At 39.8% G+C, this 22516-nt stretch overlaps 1 pseudogene; it reads left to right on the plus strand.

Moving 5' to 3' along the window:
- The first annotated feature begins 5492 nt into the window (after positions 1–5492).
- LOC149260422 (pentatricopeptide repeat-containing protein OTP51, chloroplastic pseudogene) overlaps positions 5493–22516 on the plus strand; it is a 78424-nt pseudogene continuing 61400 nt past the window's right edge.

Consider the following 22516-nt stretch of genomic DNA (forward strand, 5'->3'; position numbering starts at 1 on the left):
CTAGATAAAAAATATGCTTTCATCATATAGACCCTCAAAAATTATTTAACCATAAGAACAAAAATCATCTTTAGTAAAAAGGAAGAACTCTCCACAGTCCAAATTCATACCCATGTAAAAATTATCAAAATCTCCATGTTGAATGACCTTTCCCTTCCTCCATCTAATAGTTGATGTTCTCCTGATGTTCTCCTCAGGTGTTTCCCATGCAAACTCCATCTGGGGTTCGAATCCCATGAAATCCATAGATCGTGTTGATGGTCTTCCTTCTTCTAGCATTTCCACGCTGATATAGACAAGGCAAAGAAAAATGCAGTGCTACAATGTGATGTTGTAATCTGTGAATATTTTATTTGAACCCAACGCTAAACTAGAAATGAAAAAGAAAAGAAATATTTATAATGGAAAAAATAAAAGAAACATTTATAATATAAAATAAAATATATAAATTGAAATTGGGTTAAATAATTTATTTTTAATAAGAACTCTTTATCTTTGCGCTAAGTTAAAAATGATATTGGGATGAGTGTAAACATTTAAATATCACCTCAATTAATAATAAAATAACAAAATTCAATTTGTTATATTTTGATTTTGTTATTAACTTGTGAATAAGCTTTGTTGCAATACCATGGGCCAATACCATGATTTATCAATACTACAAGTCCAAAAACCATAACTTATTTCACAACCAAAATCTTATAATAAGAATATGACAAGATTCTTAACCGTGGATATTCACCCTCACATTATAGTAGATATTATTAACTTGTAAAAAATAGCATTTGTTACAATACATGGAGCAATACCATGGATTATCAATACCACATGCCCAAAAAAACATAAATTATTTCACAATCAAAATATTTTATAACAATATGACAAGATTGTTAACCATAGATATTCACCCTCACTTTACCATGGATATTAATTTTTAAATAGGCTTTGTTACAATACCATGGGCCAATACCATGGCTTATCAATACCACATGCCAAAAAACCAAACCATAACTTATTTCATAGTAAAAAAAAATTTATTTTAATTTAATTTTACAACATTGAGATATATCTAAACACTCTATCCTCGCCACTACTAAAAATATTCCCATAGAAATTAAATTAAGGTTTTAATAAAATTAAGCTAAGATGGATCATCTATATATATATATATATATATATATATATATATATATATATATATAAAACCGACATAGATCCATCTTAGCTAAGGATCCAAGGGATGAGAGAAAGCAAATTGACTAATTATAATAGATTAAATATGGTGCATGACTTTTTAAAGTTTTTCATTATTTTATTTTCTTTGACATGTTTGACCAATAATATAGGTTTAATATTTTACAACCAATTAAGTTTTTTAATTTAGATAATTTCTTAAACACAATACAATGTGATCAAATTTAAGAGAGAGTTGGGGAGGGGGCGGAGAGAGGGAGGGAGATAGTGAAAAAGTTGGAGGACAGAGAGAGAGAGAAAGAGAGAGTGATGGGGGGGAGAGAGAGGGAGGTGGGAGAGAGGGAGTGAGAGGAAAGAAGAGAGAGGAGAGAGAGAGAAATGGAGTTGGAGTGGGGGAGAGAGGGAGGAAAGAAAAAAGACATAGAGAGATAGAGGTGGAGAGAGAGAGGAGTGAGAAGGGAGAGATGGAGAGAGAGTGAGGGAGAGAGGAGAGGAGGGAAGAGAAAGAAGAGGAGAGGATATATATAGGGAGAGAATGGGAAGGGAGAGAGATGGAGACATAGAGATGGAGAAGGAGAGGGAGTGGGAGAGATAGTGATAGAGTTGGAAGGAAGAGAGAGAAAAAGAGGGACAGTGATTTGTGGGGAGAGATAGAGGGAGGTGGGAGATAAGGGATAGAGAGGAAGGAATATAGAGATGAGGAGAGAGAGATGTTGGCATTATGATTCTGGTTTGGCCCTATGGTACAGGTGTTGTACTTGATGGCAACTCACTCAAGTGGCAAAACTCTGTTCAGGCTCTCAAAATGATGAAAATTACAAGGTTCGTAGGTGAATGGTTCAAAAGGTGCGGACCCGTAGGTTCATTGTTCATGAAGTGCGGTCATACTCGCAGGTTACCCATTCAGAAAGTGCGGTCCCAGAGTTCACTCACTTCAAGGCAGAGAAGTGCGCTCACGTGGGGTTTCGTATGTTTGGCCCGTGGTATTTAGCCCGTCGTTCATGATCCTATGGTTTTGGCCCGTGGTATAGGATCTAATTTAACCCCGGTTTGGATCCCTTGTATTGGTTATTGATGGTTTTGTCCCATGGTGTGAATAAGGGCTTGACTATAAATAGGGAAGGAGATCACTTGGCTAAGATATCTTTGAAAGTTGAAGATCTTAAGATCTGAATTTTGGGTTATCAGTTTTAAAAGCTAGATCTAAATCAAGGTAAAATTTAAAGGCGAATCTATTGCTAAGTCGTGATCTCTCGGGCACATGATCAGATCTGTGGATCTGACTGTCTGTGGTAATTTGGAGGACTGTTAATTTGGCCCTAATCAGAGGTTCGCAGGCGATCTACAGCGTGAGTGCGGGGGTACGCACTACAGAAGAAGGCACAGTGTGGGTATACGCAGCGCAGCTGAAGGCGCAGTGCGGGGTACGCAGTACAGAGGAAGGCACAGTGCGGGTATACACAGCGCAGTTGAAGGCACAGTGCGGGGTACGCAGTACAGAAGAAGACCAAGTGCGGGTATACGCAGCACAACTGAAGGTGAAGTGCGGGTATCCGCAGGCTTATATTGGTGAAGTTGCGGACCTGTTTTGAAATATTTGTTGGCTGTCGGTTTTCCATTTGCTGCTGTGTTATGGGTTTAGGTTACTGGTGTTGGTTTTCTGTTTACAGCATTCTGAGAAGTTTGGGTGGCTCATTGGTTTGATTGTATAAGGAGATTGGTTAATTCACATGTACTTGATGTTTATTTGATGTTCTTGGATCCAGTCTGAAATTAATGAAAAGTGGTCCTTGAAAGAAAAGAAGTAGGGGGTTGTAGCTCCCTTCCAGGAGAGACTGGAAAACGAGAGAGAGTTGTAGCGCTCTGCAGGTTGCAACCTGCGTACTGGTAAAGGACTGCACCAGTACAAAATCATTGTAAAAGGAGTTTCTAATTGAAAGAAGATAAAGACATATTGCAGCAGGTGGTTTTCACCCACATTGGGTTTCCACCTTATATCTGGTGTTCTTTGGTGTGACTATCTGTTTTTCTTGTTCATATTCATTATTTTATGGTACTGACATACAATATCTGAAGAATAATTCAAAGTATAAATATATTGAAAAGAATTTGATAATACTGATTCACCCCCCCTCTCAGTATTATTTCCAACAAGAGATGGAATTGGAGGGGGTAGGAGAGGGAGGGAACAAGAAAAACATAGAGGGAGAAAGGTGGAGAGAGAGGAGAGGTGAAAAGGGAGTCATGGAGAGAGAGTGAGGGAGAGAGGAGAGTAGGAGGGAATAGAGAGAAGGATATAGATAGAGAGGGAGAGAAGGGGAAGAGAGAGTTAGACAGAGAAGGGGAAGAGAGGGAGAGAGAGTGTGTGTATGTTTGGGGGTGAGATAGAAAGAGGGAATAACAAAGAGACACAAATACAAATATAGATATTATATAGTATTATATAACCAACCTAGATCCATATTAACCCTATAACTATCAAGTTCTGAGAGAGATCCAATCTCTCGAGGTGCAAACATTTCCTCAAGTTTTGCACTAGAAAAAAAAGTTTACACCTCGAGAGATTGGACCCCTCTCGACACTTGATAGATTCGGGGTTAAGATGGATCTAGGTCGGTTAATATGAAATTAAAGTAGTTTTTATTTGATATTATAGTCTTAAAAATTAAAATTTCCCTTCAAATTAATTTCAAATTGGAACTAGATCCAATTAGATTCAATGAATAGATTTTTAAAAAATACATAAAATAATTTTTTTATTAAAAAATATATTTTTAAAATTACAAATTATTAGAGATAAATAATGCAAAGTTGGCTCACCTATACACCATGTGAGGATGAAGAAGTGTTTAAGGAAGGATAACCTTTCAACCAATCTTTAACAACCTTTCAATCCCCTATCACTTGTAAGTTTAGATTGCTTGACACAATTAAGATGACTAACATAAAAAATTGATTCATATTATTGTAGTACTTGTTAGCTAGTTGAATTTTTTTTCTTAGACTAAATTTGTCATTCATGTTAGTCATTTTTAGTTGTATTACTTATTAGCTAGTCACATATTTTAACCCGCGACTAAATTAGTGATTTATGTTAGTCATTTTTAGTTCGATCACTTAAGATTGCTCATTTTTGGTAGTATTTCACTTGGAAAAGTTGTGGTGACTAACTTTCTTAGTCACCTAGTCACTAATTGCTCATTTTATACTAGTGGGTGGACACCATAATATAACTATAAACTTGAGCTTTGAACTTCTTTAGTTGTTTCATTCTTCTAACATAGGTCAGTAAAATCCTTATAAAAAAATCCTTTTTTCTCAACCCAACTTTCAAGGGCTTGATGGGATGGAACAAAATTTTACTAACATTACTCCAACATTCAAGGTCACTATCAATTTTTTTTTTAAGTTATAAAAGGTGCCTAGAGCATGTGCATCAATTTTGGGTGTTGTTCCAAAAGCTCATGAAGTCTTTCTTGATCGCTCAATAGAGCCCGAGTGGCAATAACAAAGATTCCAATTTACTGAAGGTGACAAAAATTGCCCTTCAACATCAAATTTTCCAAATAAATAAAATATCCAAACTTGTATACATACCTTAATGGCTTCAATAGAACTAAAATATTATTGTAGTGTCAACCCTGATTCTTGTTGTTGAACATTTTCAACTTGTTGGCGATAATATTGTGGGTAAACATGTTCCCCTTGATCATGGTGTTGTTGCTTATGTTCTTGATTTTGGCATTGATAATAAGATTGTTGGGCTTGTTGTTGAAGCATGTGTGGGTGTTGTTGCACACTTTGTGTTGTATAATTTTGTTGCACTTGCAATGGTTGTGGTTGAATTTGTACATGTTGTTAATTTATTGATTACTGAATATGGGTCTGTGGTCTCCGTTTCAGTGGTTGTTGTGGCTGAAAGGGAGGGCATGATTGCTGAGGAGGATGAGATGGAGGTGGATGGGGTGGTTGTGGTGGTTGAGGAGGTTGTCATGGTTGTAGAGGTGATTGCACTAGCTGAACATGTTGGGGATGAGTTTTTTGGTTAAGTCCCTGTTGTTGAGCTGAGACACTACCAGGAAGGTTTCCTGGCAATGTTGTAGGCCTACCAGGAGGCAAAGGAGGTACAAAAGCAGGAGGTAAAGGATGATATTGAGAGACAGAACTTTGACCGACACTGGATGTAGAAAAGATTCCAAATACCTTATCACCAGAGGATGTTGGTGGAGGCAGTGAGATAGCTGGAGTAGGCTAAAAATACATACCAGATACAGGATGAACAATTGATGTTTGTGGAGATGCCTGCACAACTTGGGGCCTGCGGGACTGAAAATGGTGGAGGTGTGGGAGGAAGAGGTGGAGGAGGTCTTGTTGAAGAAATGGTCTCATCGGACATTCTAGCAGTAGTTGAGACACTAGCCCATGGACTCGTTGAAGTATCAAAAAGAGGGCAAGGAGGGGTGGTTGGGGAAACAAAACCATAACTAGTTGGACGTTGATGTTATGGATGGAACTGTACAGGTGGAGGTGGATGAAGAGGAACCTATAAGAGAGAACAAGTACTGGATGGAGGTAATGGTGGTGCCACACTGATATTCATGTTGTTGCCTATCCCTTCCATATAGTAATCTTTTGGAGCAGTTGGTTTTTTATCTCTTCCAGGAAATGGTGGAACTGCACTATTTGTAGTAGAGTCAAATGTCTGGAAAGGTGAACCTAAAGGAAGAGGAGGTTGGACATACCTTGTGGAATGTATGTAAGAATATGCATAGTTAAGACCAGAATGAACTGTTGGAGGTGGTCGAAAAGGTGGTAGTGGTGGTGCATGTAAATGACCTTTCTATTCAAAATGGGGTTGGGTTACAGTTAACATCGGGCCAGGACCAACCTGTGGTTGAGTGGATCTGTGATGAAGAATAGGGAAAGGCATAGGCCCCTATTCTCCTGCTTGCATAACTCCCGATACAAATATTTGATCATAAAATGGTATTGTCATCTCTGGTGGTTTAGATGTAACAGGTGTCTCATAGCAATTAGATGTTATGGACATCGTATTTGGTATTCTATTATCAAATTTATCTCGAGGGAATGTTGTTTCTCTGCTTGGACTTTTATTTCCTTTTCCTTTGTCTCGAGTAAGGCTTTCATGTCTGACAATACCACCCTCAGGTTGTGTAACAGGGTCCCTAGAAACTGGGCCTATAGAATTAACACCTTCAACTGTGTCCATTTTTGTGTCCTTTCTCACTGGAATAAAATGTGGAGAACTACCAGGGTTATGTTCTGCATCATCAATAAGAGATTCAGGTGAATTCTCTTTAGGTAAGTTCATTGGTGCGAATTGTAACACCCGCCTCCCACATCTACCCAAGTAACCATGCCAACCGGGTGAACATGCGACAAGAGGCTACTATGATTGGATTCGACCTCCTATTTGACCTTAAGAAAGTGGAATCAACAGAACTCATCAACCAACCTATACACATCAACAACAAAACCCTCAAGAGACATGTCAGCCACTTAGACATGATGTCCCTGGGTCCCACTGATGTTCTAGACATCATAGGTTTCAATCACTCCCATGTTATAGGCAAGAGAGCATCCATACCCCAAAGTCGCTCTCATATGCTTTCTTTCCAACAACCAAAGACTAAATTTGTCAGTGCTATGCCAGTGACCCTGGGATTTGAGCCACTTTTTCAAGCCTAGAGCCGAGGTCACTGCCCAGAATGGAATGATATCTCAAGAGCAGTAAAAGAACAGGGAAACAATGATGCAAAATCAATAAATTGAACAAGACCTTAATCAGACCCCTACTAGCCATGTCATGCATTTCGTTAAATATATCATCAACATGTAACCTACAGGTGTAAACAACATAATTATCTGTAGGGATCTCATACTTATTTGAAAATCGCTATGAACCATTGTTCCCTCATGTCATTGGTTGCATTATCATCTATAAGTCCATAGATACATTATCCATTCATTTACAAGTAAAAACATGTTGAGGGCCATACATAGCTACTGTCATAAAACATACATATAACTAGCATAATAGGGACAGAAATATCATAAGCATATCAACCATAAAATATACATATACATCAGTACAATTACACATGAAAATCAAGGGAATGAATTTCTCATTAATGAATGCAATATACCAACCGAAGATGGGACTACGACGTTCCACCTAACCATCGAATGGCAGAGCTAAATCTCTCTCCAGCCATTGACCCCTGTGCCATATTCCAAGCATGAATGTGGGACTCCATCCAAAAGAACCAACCAGGGCATATCGAGGCTAAACCACCTCATCCTCATCAATAGAAACCAGGCTTTATCGTAATCCATCTAAGATCACTAGGCCAACACAATGAACACATCATTATAGGCTTTACTGTGATCTCCACCCAATCACTGGGCCAAACAAGCATGGATGCCACCAGATTTCTCCACCTACACCGTGAGGAATTTTGTTGTCTCCTAGCCTCTTAGGCTTTACCGCAATCCAAACCTGGATCACTAGGCCCTAAACTGAGACCCACTCTCCAGGCTTTACCGCAGATCCCGAACCCAATATTACTAGATCCAACAGAGAGAAAAACACCTCTTATCTTTACCATATATCCTATCATTCACCGACAAGGATTCCTAAGTCCACTGAGGCAACACAATCCTAGCTTTACCGCAACCCATAGTCTAGCTCAGGGGTCACTAGGCTAGTGGATTTATCATGATCCACAATCCACTTTAGGGACCACTAGACCATGTGCTCTATCATTCAGAGATCGACCCCACTCAGCATCGAATCCATCCGGAAATCCAGCTCAACCAAAACATGAGAGCCCCATCACACTATGACTATCCAAAAATGGCAAGGCTAGGATGAAACCACTGTTACACTTGGAAAAACCCATGCCATAACAGAAAAAGAACCACATGCAATACCATGCATGCCAAATCTAGCAAGGAAAATACACATGCAAATCGATACCTGCAATGAATCATGTTGTAGCTGCTTGATCATGCCTTTCCCTGCTTGATCTTTGCTTCCTCTTGCCTTCTTTTCCTTTCTTTATCCAATGAAAAAATTCTCCAAGAAAAAGTGTCCAAGAGTGAGAGAGAGAGACAATAATGAGAGAGCTCCAAAACTCAACTGACAAAAGGTTACACTGACCCACTGATCCTCAGAAGCCTTTTTATGAATGAGGCCTCTATTTTCTTCATTTTCAATTATTTTCCTTCAACTTCCTCCTCACATGCAACCTGTGACCTTTCACCTTCCTTTTCTCCTAATTTCCTTTATTTTCATAAATAAATGTGCCAAAATGCCTTTTTTCCTTTCCAAAGCCTTAGCCATTGCCTTTTCCAATTTCTTTAGCCATAAACAACCAACTGCCCTAGGATGTCTTGCCCAACATTTAGCTTGGAATATGTGTCCCACTAACTATGGTCTTATATATTTTTACATTATTTTTAACTAGGACTATTACAGAACCCTCCCCCTTGGGGGAACACCGTCATTAGTGCTCAATGACACCTATAACCAATAAGATTGCTGAAAACAAAACATATTGCCCATGGAGCTTTATAACATAGCTCGTTGCGGTATTTACAATGACCATCTGCTAAAACATAACAACATGACCAGATAACAACTATACAACATGTTGGAGCTTTCTAACACAACTCATTATGATATTTATAATAACCACATACACACGTATGCACATCTACTAAACCATAAAATAAGAGAATACGATGTTCGTATCAATCAACAAGGGAATCTAGAGACTTACACCTCCACCCTCAAAATAATACCAGGATTCACATCCTTCCCAGGAAGTCCAGAATCCACTGCCACAGTCAAAGCTGCATCCAATGTCCAACACTACAATCCTATGCCACTTGTCCTCTCAGCGAAAATTTATCGACTCATTGTTCCATGGTGCACTCCCAATGTGCATCTGATTCCATCTGGCAATGCTAATGACCAAAACCAATATATTGTGACCTTCCCTTCTCCACTATACAGTCCCTCAAGAAATTCGGTCACACCCTTCCATGCAGTCACTCACCTTCCAAGTTCCCTAGTATCCCCTAACCTGGGTGATCCATACCTTGGTAAGGCTTCCTTGCATCGAAAGATATAAAACCAAGGCATATACCTACCTCAAACCATCATACCGTTCATAGCATGCTCATGGCAGTCAATGGACATTATTGGGTACCAGTGTCCCATAATGGCCCTGCTCCTAAAGTGCTTTACCAACATACTGCTGCATGTTCCAAGTTCTTTCACTGCTGCTGCTAATTCTTGCAGTCAATTTCAACCATCCAACTAGCCATTTCTGTGCTTCTTGTACCAAGCACATAACTTTCATTAGATTTAAAATAAATTGAAATAACCTCAAATCATACCTCATTGATAGTTCGTCAATAAGGTACACTTGCAATCCAGTTTACTTCCTGTCACAACAAATCAAGCTAGAATATTTGACCAAATCATCATGTATAAACATATCACATCAGGTTAGCTCAAAACACAACCATCGTAGATCAAAATCATAAATCAGAATCATAGATCACTTGTCATGATAAACCAGAATCATAAATCACATGCATAATAAAACTGAAATAAAATGTTGATACTTATCCTTTCATCAATCCTTAGCTTCTATATTATAGACATATTTGGGCACTACAACCCCAATCACATATGTCCATAAACCAAGGGCTTCTAAACCCATAAAAGTGTTGTTTCATACCCTAAAGGAACAAGGTCAGCTGATTACATCATCTCCCAGAAGTTCTCCATGAAAAACTACTTAGAACTGGTCAAAACTGGACCATACAGGCTGCTCCATGCATAGGGTGCGATGCATCTCACCTATTACACATGGGGGCTGCGATGAGTGAGAGCAGACAAATGGTAGAAGTAGTTTTTTAGGTGGAAACCCAAAGAATATTCTAGAAACTTCTCATATGACACTTGCCTCTCTGAATTCACCCAGGGATGAGTAAGAGATATGAAATCTCCAAGTGGAACCAAGAACTATCAGTGAAATGACACTAATCAAAATCTCAGAAGCTAACTCACTCTCCTGTAAACATCTATATATGGATCCCTCATCCTTGAGATCCAGAGGCTGGAATTTTGTACTTTGCAAGGAAGTGTTGTTGGTTTCTCTTTGAAGACATTGTTGGGTGATCTTGCCTTGTATGAGGTGAAGAGGGCTTTCATGCTGGGAGGATGATGCTAGATTAGACAGCTTGGTTGTAATCCTCTCTTCTACTACTTCTATCAATAAAGCTATTTGAGTTTTCCTCCATATGCTTGTATATCTTTGAATCTTGTTTGTGTATGCATTTATATGGTTAATGTAAATCTGATCCTACATTATTTATGGTTATAGATCTCTATGCTTTGATGGTATTTTGCTGCCTTGACTCTACAGATGTTCTTTGAAGCGGGACAAGTGAGAAAGGAGTGGCGAAAGCTCTATCAAAGGAGAGAGGAAACAAACAAGGAGACTAGTGAAAGACTGAGGTTGGTACTCTCTGCTTCTCTCTCATCTATCTCTCATAAAGGAAAACACAAGTGACTTTAGTTTGTTTGTTTCTAAGATAGTTACCCATCTTAGTGGGACTAGCACTCTCTGGATGGACACTAGTTTTCCCGATAACAAAATGACGACTCCACTGGGGAGCAAATAGTTTGTTTGTTTTGTTACTGTTGTTTGATTTATAAACCACAGACGGAGCCTGAAGTTAAGCCAGCTAGCCTTCGAACTGCTTTTTCTATGCAACTGCAAAGTAGATCAACGTTGCTTCAGTCAATCTCTGGGTTGGTTTATGAACTGAACATCTAGCTTGCAAACATCCTAAGTGCCCTGGTGGTAGCTCAAATAACCTCATTAGATCAGCCCCTATACTTTGTGTTTACTGCCTATCATTAGCTCAGCCTAAATCCCTGAACTTAGCTGCAAACTGTGAGTGAAAACCAAGCACAGTCTCATCCTTGGACCATCGCATTGTCTCTTCTTGGTAACCTGGTTGCATCGCACCTCTCGTGTGTTGCAGGTGAGATGCATCCTTGCTTCCCTGTGTTACAGGTACGATGATTGACTAAGACTATTTCTGCCTCCAGATTTTGGTTTTTTCTTCATTGTCTTCATCTTTATTCTGTAGTTTTGCTGTCTATGATTAGTATATCACTGTTGAAACCATCTTCCTTTGCATTATTCAGCCTCCATCAAAAGGAATTGTGAATGTTTTTTAATGTATTTTTCATCATTTACAGTTCTCCTTTGCAAATAGTAGCTTAATCGAACTGTCGTCTTTTGATTTGAAAGTGTCACAAGTGTCGTTTTCAGTCAAGAAAAAGAGTGTCACAAAACATTCCTCTTTTAGATAGTCGATTACACTTTTGCCATTGTATTTGATCTAAATCATTAGTATTTCAAGTGTTGAAAACAATTTTAAATTCGAAATCGCAAAGTGTCGTCTTGGCTTTACTTCCGTTTTTTTTGAAAAGAAAATTGTTGGTACAGTTGCTTTGAAAGAAGATAGTTCAGATCTATACTTTGTTTTCTTTTTGTCATTCTCACATTAAGGAAACTGAAAAGCAATACATGCATGTGCATTTGCATTAAGACTGCATGCTAGAATTGATTTAGGAAAAGTGCATATAGTGTGTGCTCTTTGCTCTATGTTGAAAGAATTTCATTTCTCTTTCCTTAGTAGCTAGGATTTTCATTGCAAAAACAAAGTAAACGACTGTTTATCATCTTAGATTGCATATTTAGGAATTGTATATCTACATCACACGGTGAAACTTAAAGGAAAACTTCTTAAGAAATATCAATTGTAAAATAAACCTCAATGAACATAAAAACGCTTTGGAACCTAATGCACAACGTTTAGAAGTCTAGGCTAGAGACGTATTCCAGCGTCGTAAAGCCTGGTATCTATCGCTTTCATCGTAGGTTGGGTGATTCCTCCTCTTTGAGACGAAAAGTGCTAGTACGGACTTGTGCTCCCACGTACCGTCGAGTATATATTGGGAGACCACAATAGGCTACATCCTTTATCCTTAGGAAGCCATGTCTGCTGCCCTATCGATCACAATGCACTGAACATAGCATTCGGGAAGATTGATTTCCGTATCGTAAAAAGTATTCTGCAGTTTTGCGATTGGTTTGGTAATCCCTCTGTCTAGATTTCCAGAGTAATCACTTTCGTTCCTTTTCAGACTCCTTAAAAGAAAAGGTCCGTCTTAGCACTTGTCACTTTAGGGTCATTAAAAAATCGAAGGTGACTAGAGTCATCTTTAGCTTTTTCTCGACTCTTAAAAATTGAAAAAGCAAGTTGTGTCAAAGCGTCATAAAATTAATTTAATTCGGAATAACATTTTCCCCTTTTTATTTTTAGTTGATCAAGTAATCCGCAATCGTGGAAGAAAGTAAATCAAAACCCCGTCGTTTGCGGAGACTAATGAGTCAACCGTCTTTGACTTCGGAAAAGAAACCATTCTGGGCCAAGCGATATCATTTAACTGAGTAAAAGTCTCCTGGTTTGTTTGAAACTTGTGTTTCAACATCCTCAGAAACTCCATTTACTCCAACTATTTCAGGTATCCCTGCCTCTATATAAGAAGATCCACAGTTACAAGAGCACACTAGAACTGATCCTATTGTAACGGTAAACACATCTATTCCTGAACCAGTTCCATCTAGGACTGATTCGGAAGGTGTTAACCCTCCAACATATATCGCTACAGAGTGTGTACCTTCTTCGGCACCAGAAAGTTTTTACGGACCTGACGGTCTACCTCTTCCACCTGGGCTGATTGCAATAGAAGAGATTGTGGAGGATATTCCATCCAGTACCCCACTGCATTTTGGAACTGGGATCCACCTATATCCTTCTAATTCAGAAGATAGTGAACCTTCATCGCAAGTTCCTGTAGAATCGCTAGGAAGTCTTTTGGATAGACTCAATATGTTTGAACAACCATCGACATCTAGGATTGTGTCATCCGATACAGCAGTATCAGAACTTCCTGCCACTACTCCGACAATGTTCGCTGGTGTACCATCTGTCCCAACTAGCTCTCAACCGCTAGATGGAGTCCACCCAGGGACTGTTTCGACAGTATGGTCTATTCCCGTTTGTTCATCCGGAATAATATCTGGAATTTCTTATGTTGAGTCTCAGCAAATTAATCCTCCATAATAGTATCAATTTAGGTAGTCCAGTCTACAAGGACCAATTTTTCCTTTGAACACTGGATTGCCGCCATATGGGGTCAGTATGCCTTTTCATTATTCCCTCTAGGAGAATAACCATATGAGAATTCACAACAAAATTCGGGTCAAGCTGGAATTGCATCCAGTGGTTGGGTGCCAATACTGCCTCAACAGCTAAGAGTTGTATATTCAATGCAACCAAATCTACTTGTGTCGAATATTCCCACTACACCAGCGATTGTAACAGTGTCGCAAGTACAAGTGTTGCCTGTTGTATGTCAACCTCAAGTCTCTCAGGTTGCAATACAACAACCCCTTGTCTCAACGACTCAACCGCAATCGCTGATTAGTGGCTCCTTAACTAAAGTGACTCAGGCTCAAATGGGTACTATCACCCCTCATCTTGGTCAAACATCCAGTATTGGACAATAGCAAATGGCTTCACAACCATGGCTGGTGCAATATCAACAACCACATTTCCAGCAAGCTTACCGAGGACCTGAGCAACAAAGCTTTGCAAGTAATGGGCAACCGTATATTCAAAACGGTCACCATCAATCATATCATAATGGTTATGCCCATCAACCTTATCAAAGTTATCAGCATCAAATACATTATGCTGGTATGCAAAGACCCACTGCTCAAGTGATCCCATCTTATCCTGGGTATGCTTTGCCAAACCTGAATCAACAGTTGCCTTTCGTCGCAACGTTGGAATTACTAGATTTGAATCAACTAACAAATGATCCAATTTCTTACGCCCCTTGGTGACCGACGATTCCTCATAAACTTCCGTCATATATTCCTAAATTCAATGGAAATCCGGGTGAAGATCCGTCGAATCATGTGATGACCTTTCATCTGTGGTGTTCGTCCAACACTCTCAATGATGATTCGATTAGACTTCGCCTCTTTCAGCGAACATTAACTGGTCCCACAGAAAAATGGTACATCGAATTGCCTAGAGCTTCATTCGATAACTTCAGCACCCTTGCCACAACCTTTTAAACCCATTTTCAGTTACCCATAAGGTACGAAACAGGAATGGAGCTTCTTACCAATTTTAAGCAGATGACAGCCACTCACATATCTGATCATATTCATGAGTGGCGACGTCGTCGTCGAATGGTAGAAACACATTTTCTTGATTAGCTGCTAGCTGAATGGCTTATTAAGTCATTATTACCTTCTATTAAAGAATATGTGGCTAAAGGGGGGGTTGTCACTGAAGAGAAAGTCATTGCTCGTGCACAATATCTAAACTTGATCTATACTCAGTCTAGCACACTCTACGACAAAATTCCTGATGCTCCTAGACCAGAGTTTTACCTTCCTCCTCCTCCTAAATCAAGCAAAGACTCTCATGGTGGCGATGGCGTGATAGGTACAACCAACACGAAAAGCACAAAGGCTACATCTAAGAAAGCCTGTACGGTTTCTGGTCAAAATGCAAATGAAGAACTCCTTGCCTCAGAGGTTAATGCCATGTCGACCGACAAAGGCAAAGAACTGAAGCAGCCATGGGGCAAGAAGAAAGGGAAAAGAAAAAAGAAGAAACAGGACGATTCATCTCCTGAAAAATCTTCTACAAACCCCTCTGGGCAAAGGAAACCTCCCAGGCCATGTCACATATGTGATGAGGACCATTGGACGAAAGATTGTTCATATAAAGCTGAGATTAAGAAATTATTTAAGATTTCAAAAACCTCAACGGTATTGACTGATCTGTTTCCAAACCCAGAAACCAATATAGTTGCTAGCGACAATGCTTCCCCTTCCCAAGTGCTTATGTTGTCCATTTCGTAACAACAAAATGATAATTTGATATCGACAAGGAATAAAGATTACGGGAATCCACAGCTGTCGAACAACAAGGCTGCAGATCAACCTAGTAGTTCGATAACAACTTCAACCGAAGTTGTGACACCCATCATTCCCAAGCTAACAATAAAGCCACCAAAGGGAGTAGTACACAAATTGACATTTAATCCTCATGCCTGAGTAGCACAAAATTATAATATAGTAGAGGATCTCGCCCAATCGTCGTCCGCTATGTCGACACTTGAAGTATTGCAAATTGCCCCTCCCAAAAGCAGGCTCTATTATCAACAATAGGTGGTATAGACCCAACGGATTCCAATATTGTGGCCTTTAATCATAAAGGATTTGAACCTCAGTTACCAGCTCAACTCACTTTCCTCATCCAAGTGAAAGCCCTCAACAAAACAGTTCATCGAACAATTATTGATGAGGGGGCATCTACCTGCATTATGTCAATGAGTTGCTAGAAAACTTTAGGATCACCACCCTTTTCAAGATCATCAACAATATTAAAAGCATTCGATGGACGAACATACACCCCGTACGGGATTTTAAGTAACTTGCAAGTTGAACTTGGGGACAAGACAATAGAAATTGACATCGAAGTTATCGATGGAAACCTCGATTACAATATCCTACAAGGAAGGCCCTGGATTTATGCTATGGCTACTGTTGTATCAACCTACTTTAGAAAGATTGCATTTCCTTTCCAAGGAGGAATTACAATCGTTGATCAACAAACCTTTCTCCCCAACAGTTCACAAGTTACAAGAAGCATTCTAATGATCCATGGAAGCTCTCATTCACTTCAAAATTTCGGAGTAGGCCTAGTGAAATACCCTACCTTGATGGGTACTTTTTCCCTACCGCCTCCGAGTAATCTGGCGGAAGTGGAAACAGTAGGAACCTGCAATATGATATCTTCCATTCAGAAGATTTTCGAACATTTTGTTAGCATGGATCATCAACAGGTTTTGCCTCCAAGCCCAATAGAGATTTTGTAGCAATCAATTTTCTCAGCCTGGGCAGCAAACCCAAATCAACGCTCATCGAGTGTTTGGGTAGATAGGTCAAAAGAATATGGCACCTCTTCAGATCCTTGGTCACATGTACATTCTACAGACGAAGGAATTATTCAGTCGATGATGATAGGAGAGGCACCATGGGAAGATTACCACCATTGTTCCCATCTTCTGGATTACAACAAAGATTATTCCAATGACCTTGATCATCCTTCAGTTTTTGATTTTCTATCAAATACTGTAAATACGGTGGATTCCGAGCGAAATTTGTCCAATATTGAAGAAACTATCGCCATAAATATCTCGATCAAACCTAATGTTGTAGAGAATATTCATGTCGGCAAATCTTGTTCTTCTTCAGAACTGGAAATATATTGCGCTCTCTTTCGCGAATTCAGAGATGTCTTTGCATGGTCATACGAAGAAATGCCAGGCATTGACTCGAGTATAGTTGAACACGAAATCAAGATGTATCCATATGTAAAATCAGTACGACAACAGCTTCGGCAGGTGCACCCGAAGAAAGCCGCATCCATTAACGCAGAAGTTGAAAAACTTTTACATGCTGGTTTCATTTACCCGGTTCCACTAACTAATTGGGTATCGAATATTGTTCCCGTGATGAAAAAGCAAGGGATGATTAGAGTGTGCATTGATTACAGGGATTTTAATCAAGCTTGTCCAAAGGATAACTACCCTACACCCTTCATCGACCAGATAATTGATGAATGCGCCGGATGCGAAATATTTTCATTTATGGATGGATTTTCCGGGTATAATCAAATAAATATCCGCCCACAGGACCAGTCGAAGACTGAATTTATATGTCCATGGGGCACATTCGCGTAGTGCAAATTACCTTTCGGTTTAAAGAATGCAGGGGCAACTTTTCAGAGGGCTATGAATTATTCCTTCCATGACATCAAGAACATCGTTCAACCATATCTCAACGATCTTCCGGCTCATTCGCGAAAGCAGACTGATCATCCGCGGCATTTGAGAGCTATATTTCTACGTTGCTGACACTACAAGATACGACTCAATCCACACAAGTGTGTGTTTTGTGTCGGTTTTGTTCGTTTACTTGGCTTCGTGGTTTCTAAGGACAGGATTCGACTCGACCCATGTAAGGTTCAGGCAATCATCGATATGCCTCCACCTTCAAATTTGCTTCAGATTCAAAAACTCCAAGGGAAAGTGAACTTTCTGAGGAGGTTCATTCCAAATTACACCAAACTTGCTAAGGTTATACACGTCTTTTGAAAAAAGAAGTACCCTTCAACTGGGATCAGGTTGTGCAAGCTTCCTTTGATGCTCTAAAGGAATCCCTAATAAAAGCATCATTAATGTATGCTCCTGATTATCAAAAAGACTTTAACCTGTATCTAGTTGTAGCAGATACAACCATCGCAATGGTTTTAGTTCAAGAAGAAAATGGAATCAAACGTCCTATCTATTATTTAAGCCGAAACTTAAATGATACAGAAAAAAAATACTCCTACGTTGAAAAGCTAGCTCTTGCAGCTGTTCAAGCAGTACGGAGATTTCGACACTATAGCCTCTTTCGCAAAACTACCGTTTTATCAAATTGCAACCCAATGACTTACATTCTGTCACGTCAGTTACTTGGGGGAAAATATTCAAAATGGTTAGCTATTTTGCAAGAGTTTGATTTGGAATTCGTAAAGTCCAAATCAAATAAATCTCTAGTTTTCGCAGAATTATTATGCGATTTCCCATCGTCGTCCAACGATTCAACATCCAAAGCAACAATCGTGGATGAATCTTTGTTTCCGATATCATCAAGCGATCCGTGGTACGGAGATATAATCATATATCTCCAGACCCAAACACACAGGCCTAATACCTCTCACTCTTAACAACAACGTACTTGATACCAAGAAAAAGACTACATGATCATCGGTGACACACTTTACCGTCGCGGTATCAATATAGTTCTGCGAAGGTGCCTCACCCATGAGGAGGCCGAAAAAGTCCTGAATAATTGTCATTTAGGCGCGTGTGGGGGGCAACAATATGGTTACACTACGGTGCAAAGGATTTTATGAGCAAGCTACTTTTGGCCAACAATGTTCAAAGATTGCATAACTGCAGTCAGAAGTTGCCATGCTTGTCAAATCTTCGACTGCAAAACCAGAATACCACCCGCACCTTTGCAACCAATAGTTGTTGTTGGGCCATTCACCAAATGGGGCATAGATTTCATGACATGTAACCCCACCTCGGCCGGGGGGCATGGGTATATCATAGTCGCAGTTGACTATTTTACGAAATGGGCCGAGGCGATGCCTACATTAAACAACAGTGGCGAAACGACTGCTCTTTTATTTTTCAATCATGTAATCTCTAGGTTCGGTGTTCCATAGGCTATAGTCACAGATCATGGATCACATTTTTGCAATCACATGATGGTCGAATTGGCTGCCAAACTAGGATTGTCCCAGAACAGTTCTACTCTGTATTATCCGCAAGCTAACAGACAAGTTGAGGCCATCAACAAAGTCCTAAAGCGCATGTTGCAAAGGACGATTGGAGTCCACAAACGGAGTTGGCACTTAATCCTGTACTCAGCCTTGTGGGCATACAGAACCTCGGTAAGAAATGCAACTGGGTTTACACCCTTCCAGCTGGTGTATGGCCTGGAAGCCGTCTTACCAATTCAATGTGAGATTTCATCTCTCAAGCTTGCAATTGACCTTCTCCCAAGAACTTCAGAGGAAGAGGCTCGTTTCTTGGAACTAATCCAATTGGATGAAACCCATCGTAATGTCGCCTTGGCTAACGAAGCCCATAAGAAATGAGTTAAGGTGCAGTTTGACAAAAATGTCAAACCCCGTGTCTTCTCAGAAGGTGACCTGGTCTTGCTTTACGATCAGGAATCCGATAAATTGGGAGTAGGTAAGTTCCAATCTTTTTGGATGGGTACCTACATTGTTAAACGAGTGTTAGCAAAAGGAGCCTACAAGCTAGTAGATTACGATGGAATTCCATTGGTGCAACCTCGCAAACGGGTTGTACCTTAAGCGTTAATATGCTTGACTAAGTGTAGTAACCTCTTTATATGATTTTGTTACATTTTTGTTTTCGCCAAGAGTGATCATTTTGGTTAGGTAATCCATTTTTGCATTTGTTGCAGATGTCGAACCTCTTGGAATCATTCGTTGGATATGCCGACAGAGCTAGTCGTAGTATGTAGAACCTATCTTCTGCGGCCTGGGAAATTTTTGATCCAAGCGGCGAGTTAGTGAGTTTCAGAGGAGTATGTATTGGTCGATCAACGAACAACATCGCCAAGTATAGTGCGTTGATATAAATTCTCTCTGATGCCATCGCATGTGGCATACGTCGACTTTTTGTCAGGCTAGACTCACAACTTGTCATCCTACAGCGTACTGGCATATATTCTGTTCAGAATCCAGCTATCTATCGTATGTTCGTAAGGGTCAGGATTTTGCAAAGGCAGTTTGATTCTATTCAATATCAAAACATTTCCAGAAACTTAAACACATTAACTGATTCATTAGCAAATTATGTGTTAGATAGACATTTGTAGCATTTATAAAAGAAAGCATTTCAATCAACATTTGCATCAGGATCATATAACTTAACCAAAATAAAACTCCGAAAATAAAAAATATATATAACTATTTATAGTTTATCAAAGATGTTCTGTGTCCAAGACAAAATCAGTCACATAACCCAAAAACTCAAAAATGCAGAAAAGCACCCTAGACTAATGGTGCTGCTGATAAAAAGTCATCACCTATGTGATCATATGTAAGAGCCTAGTCCATCGACTCGACATGCCAATAGTATGGCGCTGTAATCTCAGAGGTAACTCGTCGGTCCTCGCATCCTGGATACCAAGGGTGAGACCCTCGATATGATCCTGCAATACTACAAGGGTCTCGACTATGTCCAAATTGCGAAGGACAACCCTCCCTACAGCCTCTCCTGCTGGAACGACAGTTGCTACCCTTGGGCGCACTGCTGGTCGCATTGGTCCAATATCTGCACGAATGTATGAGTTTGATTAGTCTTGATAGCATTTAAAATACATAAGAACATTATAAAAACAATAAACATAGATATGGTCAGATCTTTTACCTATAACACCCCATTGCTCGCCAGACGGCAGCACCAAATCTGGGTCACCCCGGAAATCCATCCCAGCATATGGATACTCAACAAAGACCATCTCCTGACGACCGAACCAATCAAAGAAGGCATCAGAGAATGAAATCTGTGACTGACCAGCATGTCTAGCCATAAGATCGACCCATCTCTACATTCGTGGTTCCATCGGTACTGGCAGTCTGAGTGAAATGTATTATGGCTGCATCAGTGGGATCTTCTCCAAGGTGAAGGTGGTGAGAATAGAATCATAACCAAAATTCTTAGATCTTTCGTTCTTCGCCTTGGTGAGCTGTTCTTTGATAACCAGAAGTACTACATCACACCAGTTGAATACCTTTGGTTCAAGGCATTCCAAAGCATACTGCATATAGGACCTGTTGGCCAAATGAAGAGTCGCACTACCAGCCAATCTAGCAAAGGTGAATAAGATAGTCCTCAAGGACCGGTCAGTGACATCTCGAATACTGATCTTACCATCCCTGCTTGGCTGAGATCCATCTCTACAGAATCGGCGAATATAATCCCTCACGGATTCACCTCCACGGGCGGATCCTGATAGTGAGAGAGGGGCACCACGCCTCGATAAACTAGTCAAGAAGTAGATATCCTCAACTGTCAAAGGGATGGATTTACCTCAAATCTGGAATACTTGGTTGGTAGGATCCCATGCATCGAGAAAATATTGCAACAAATTGATTTGTTGCCCCATGCTAGATATGCAGAAGAATTTGAGCAAACCACAGTTCCGCAAAGCAGTCATCGTACTCGGATCATGTAAAGCAACCATGCCCTCTTCTTCATGCTCATGTTCACACCATGTAACGACCATCTTGATCCAATGAATCTCTGAAAAACAAACAAGAGAAGGATTAGGATCCTGATTCAGGCAAAAACAGGCAAAATTTCCATGAAAAAACAGTGCATTAACTTTCCCTTTTGCACCCATCACACCCCAGTTGTGTACTAGGTGAGATGCATCCTGACTAGCCAATGGCCAGCTCAGTATGCATTGCACCTTTTGATGTACATTGGGTGCGATGGCGAGAGAACAAATTGTTCAAACCCCAGAGGCCCAGAAGAACAGGAAAGCATGCTCAAAATCAGAAAAGGAAAGAATACAATTGAAGAGCTCAAGGTTAGCTCCTACCCGGTCCAGACGGCGCCGAAAATAGTCCACAGAATCTCCCAGAATCAATTGGTGAAAATCAAAGGGGAAAACACCTCCAGAGCTCCAAAAATACCAAATTTGAATGAAATGGTAAAAATGAGAGGTAAAAACTATTTTTATGTTACTATTCACGTAGTTCGAGTAGAATATGGTTGTTTAACTCATTTTTCAAGCATGTATTCACATTTCTAATCAATTTGATGGAGTAATTGAATAGGCAGCACGACCGTCAAAAGAACATAGTGTTAATGGTGAAATCAACGTCTCTGACTATTATCACGAGCAGTTTTACGTGAAGTTCAAGCTCATTAAAAAATAAACCTAGCCACGAGCAGTTTTACACGAAGTTCAAGCTCATTAAAAAATAAACCTAGCCATGAGCAGTTTTACGCGAAGTTCAAGCTCGTTAAAAAATAAACCTAGCAATGAGCAAGTGTTCCCATAGAGTTCAAGCTCATTAAAAAATGAACCCCACCTTTAGTAAATAATCTTTGCGATCGCATAATTATCATCTTTTGATCCTTGGTCGTGTTCTTACCATCACCTCCACTCTTTTTTAGACGATCATACGCCTCCATTTGATTGTTTACCCTTTTGAGGAACAACTGCGACAAGTGATTCTATTAGCCACCTTCTTTACACTGTTGTGATTGAAAATTTCCAAACCTTACCTGGAACTAGTTGTTATCCAAAAACATCACTCGTTCCTCAAAAAAGGAGTCTCCTTTAAGCTCTTTTCATCTGACTTGTAAAATATGAAAAGATTGCCAAGCAATTGGCCTCTCCAGCTTGTTAAAGCGATCGGAAGTGCCATCCCTCCTCTAGATTTTAATATTTTTGGGCCTGAGGGATTACTGCACAAAAAGATCAAGCGCTTGTCTTGTTCGGCTCGTTAA

This window comes from Pinus tabuliformis, chromosome 6 (assembly GCF_031772625.1).
Source record: "Pinus tabuliformis cultivar Carrire ecotype Pingquan chromosome 6, CPIR1, whole genome shotgun sequence".
In the NCBI taxonomy this organism is placed as follows: domain Eukaryota; kingdom Viridiplantae; phylum Streptophyta; class Pinopsida; order Pinales; family Pinaceae; genus Pinus; species Pinus tabuliformis.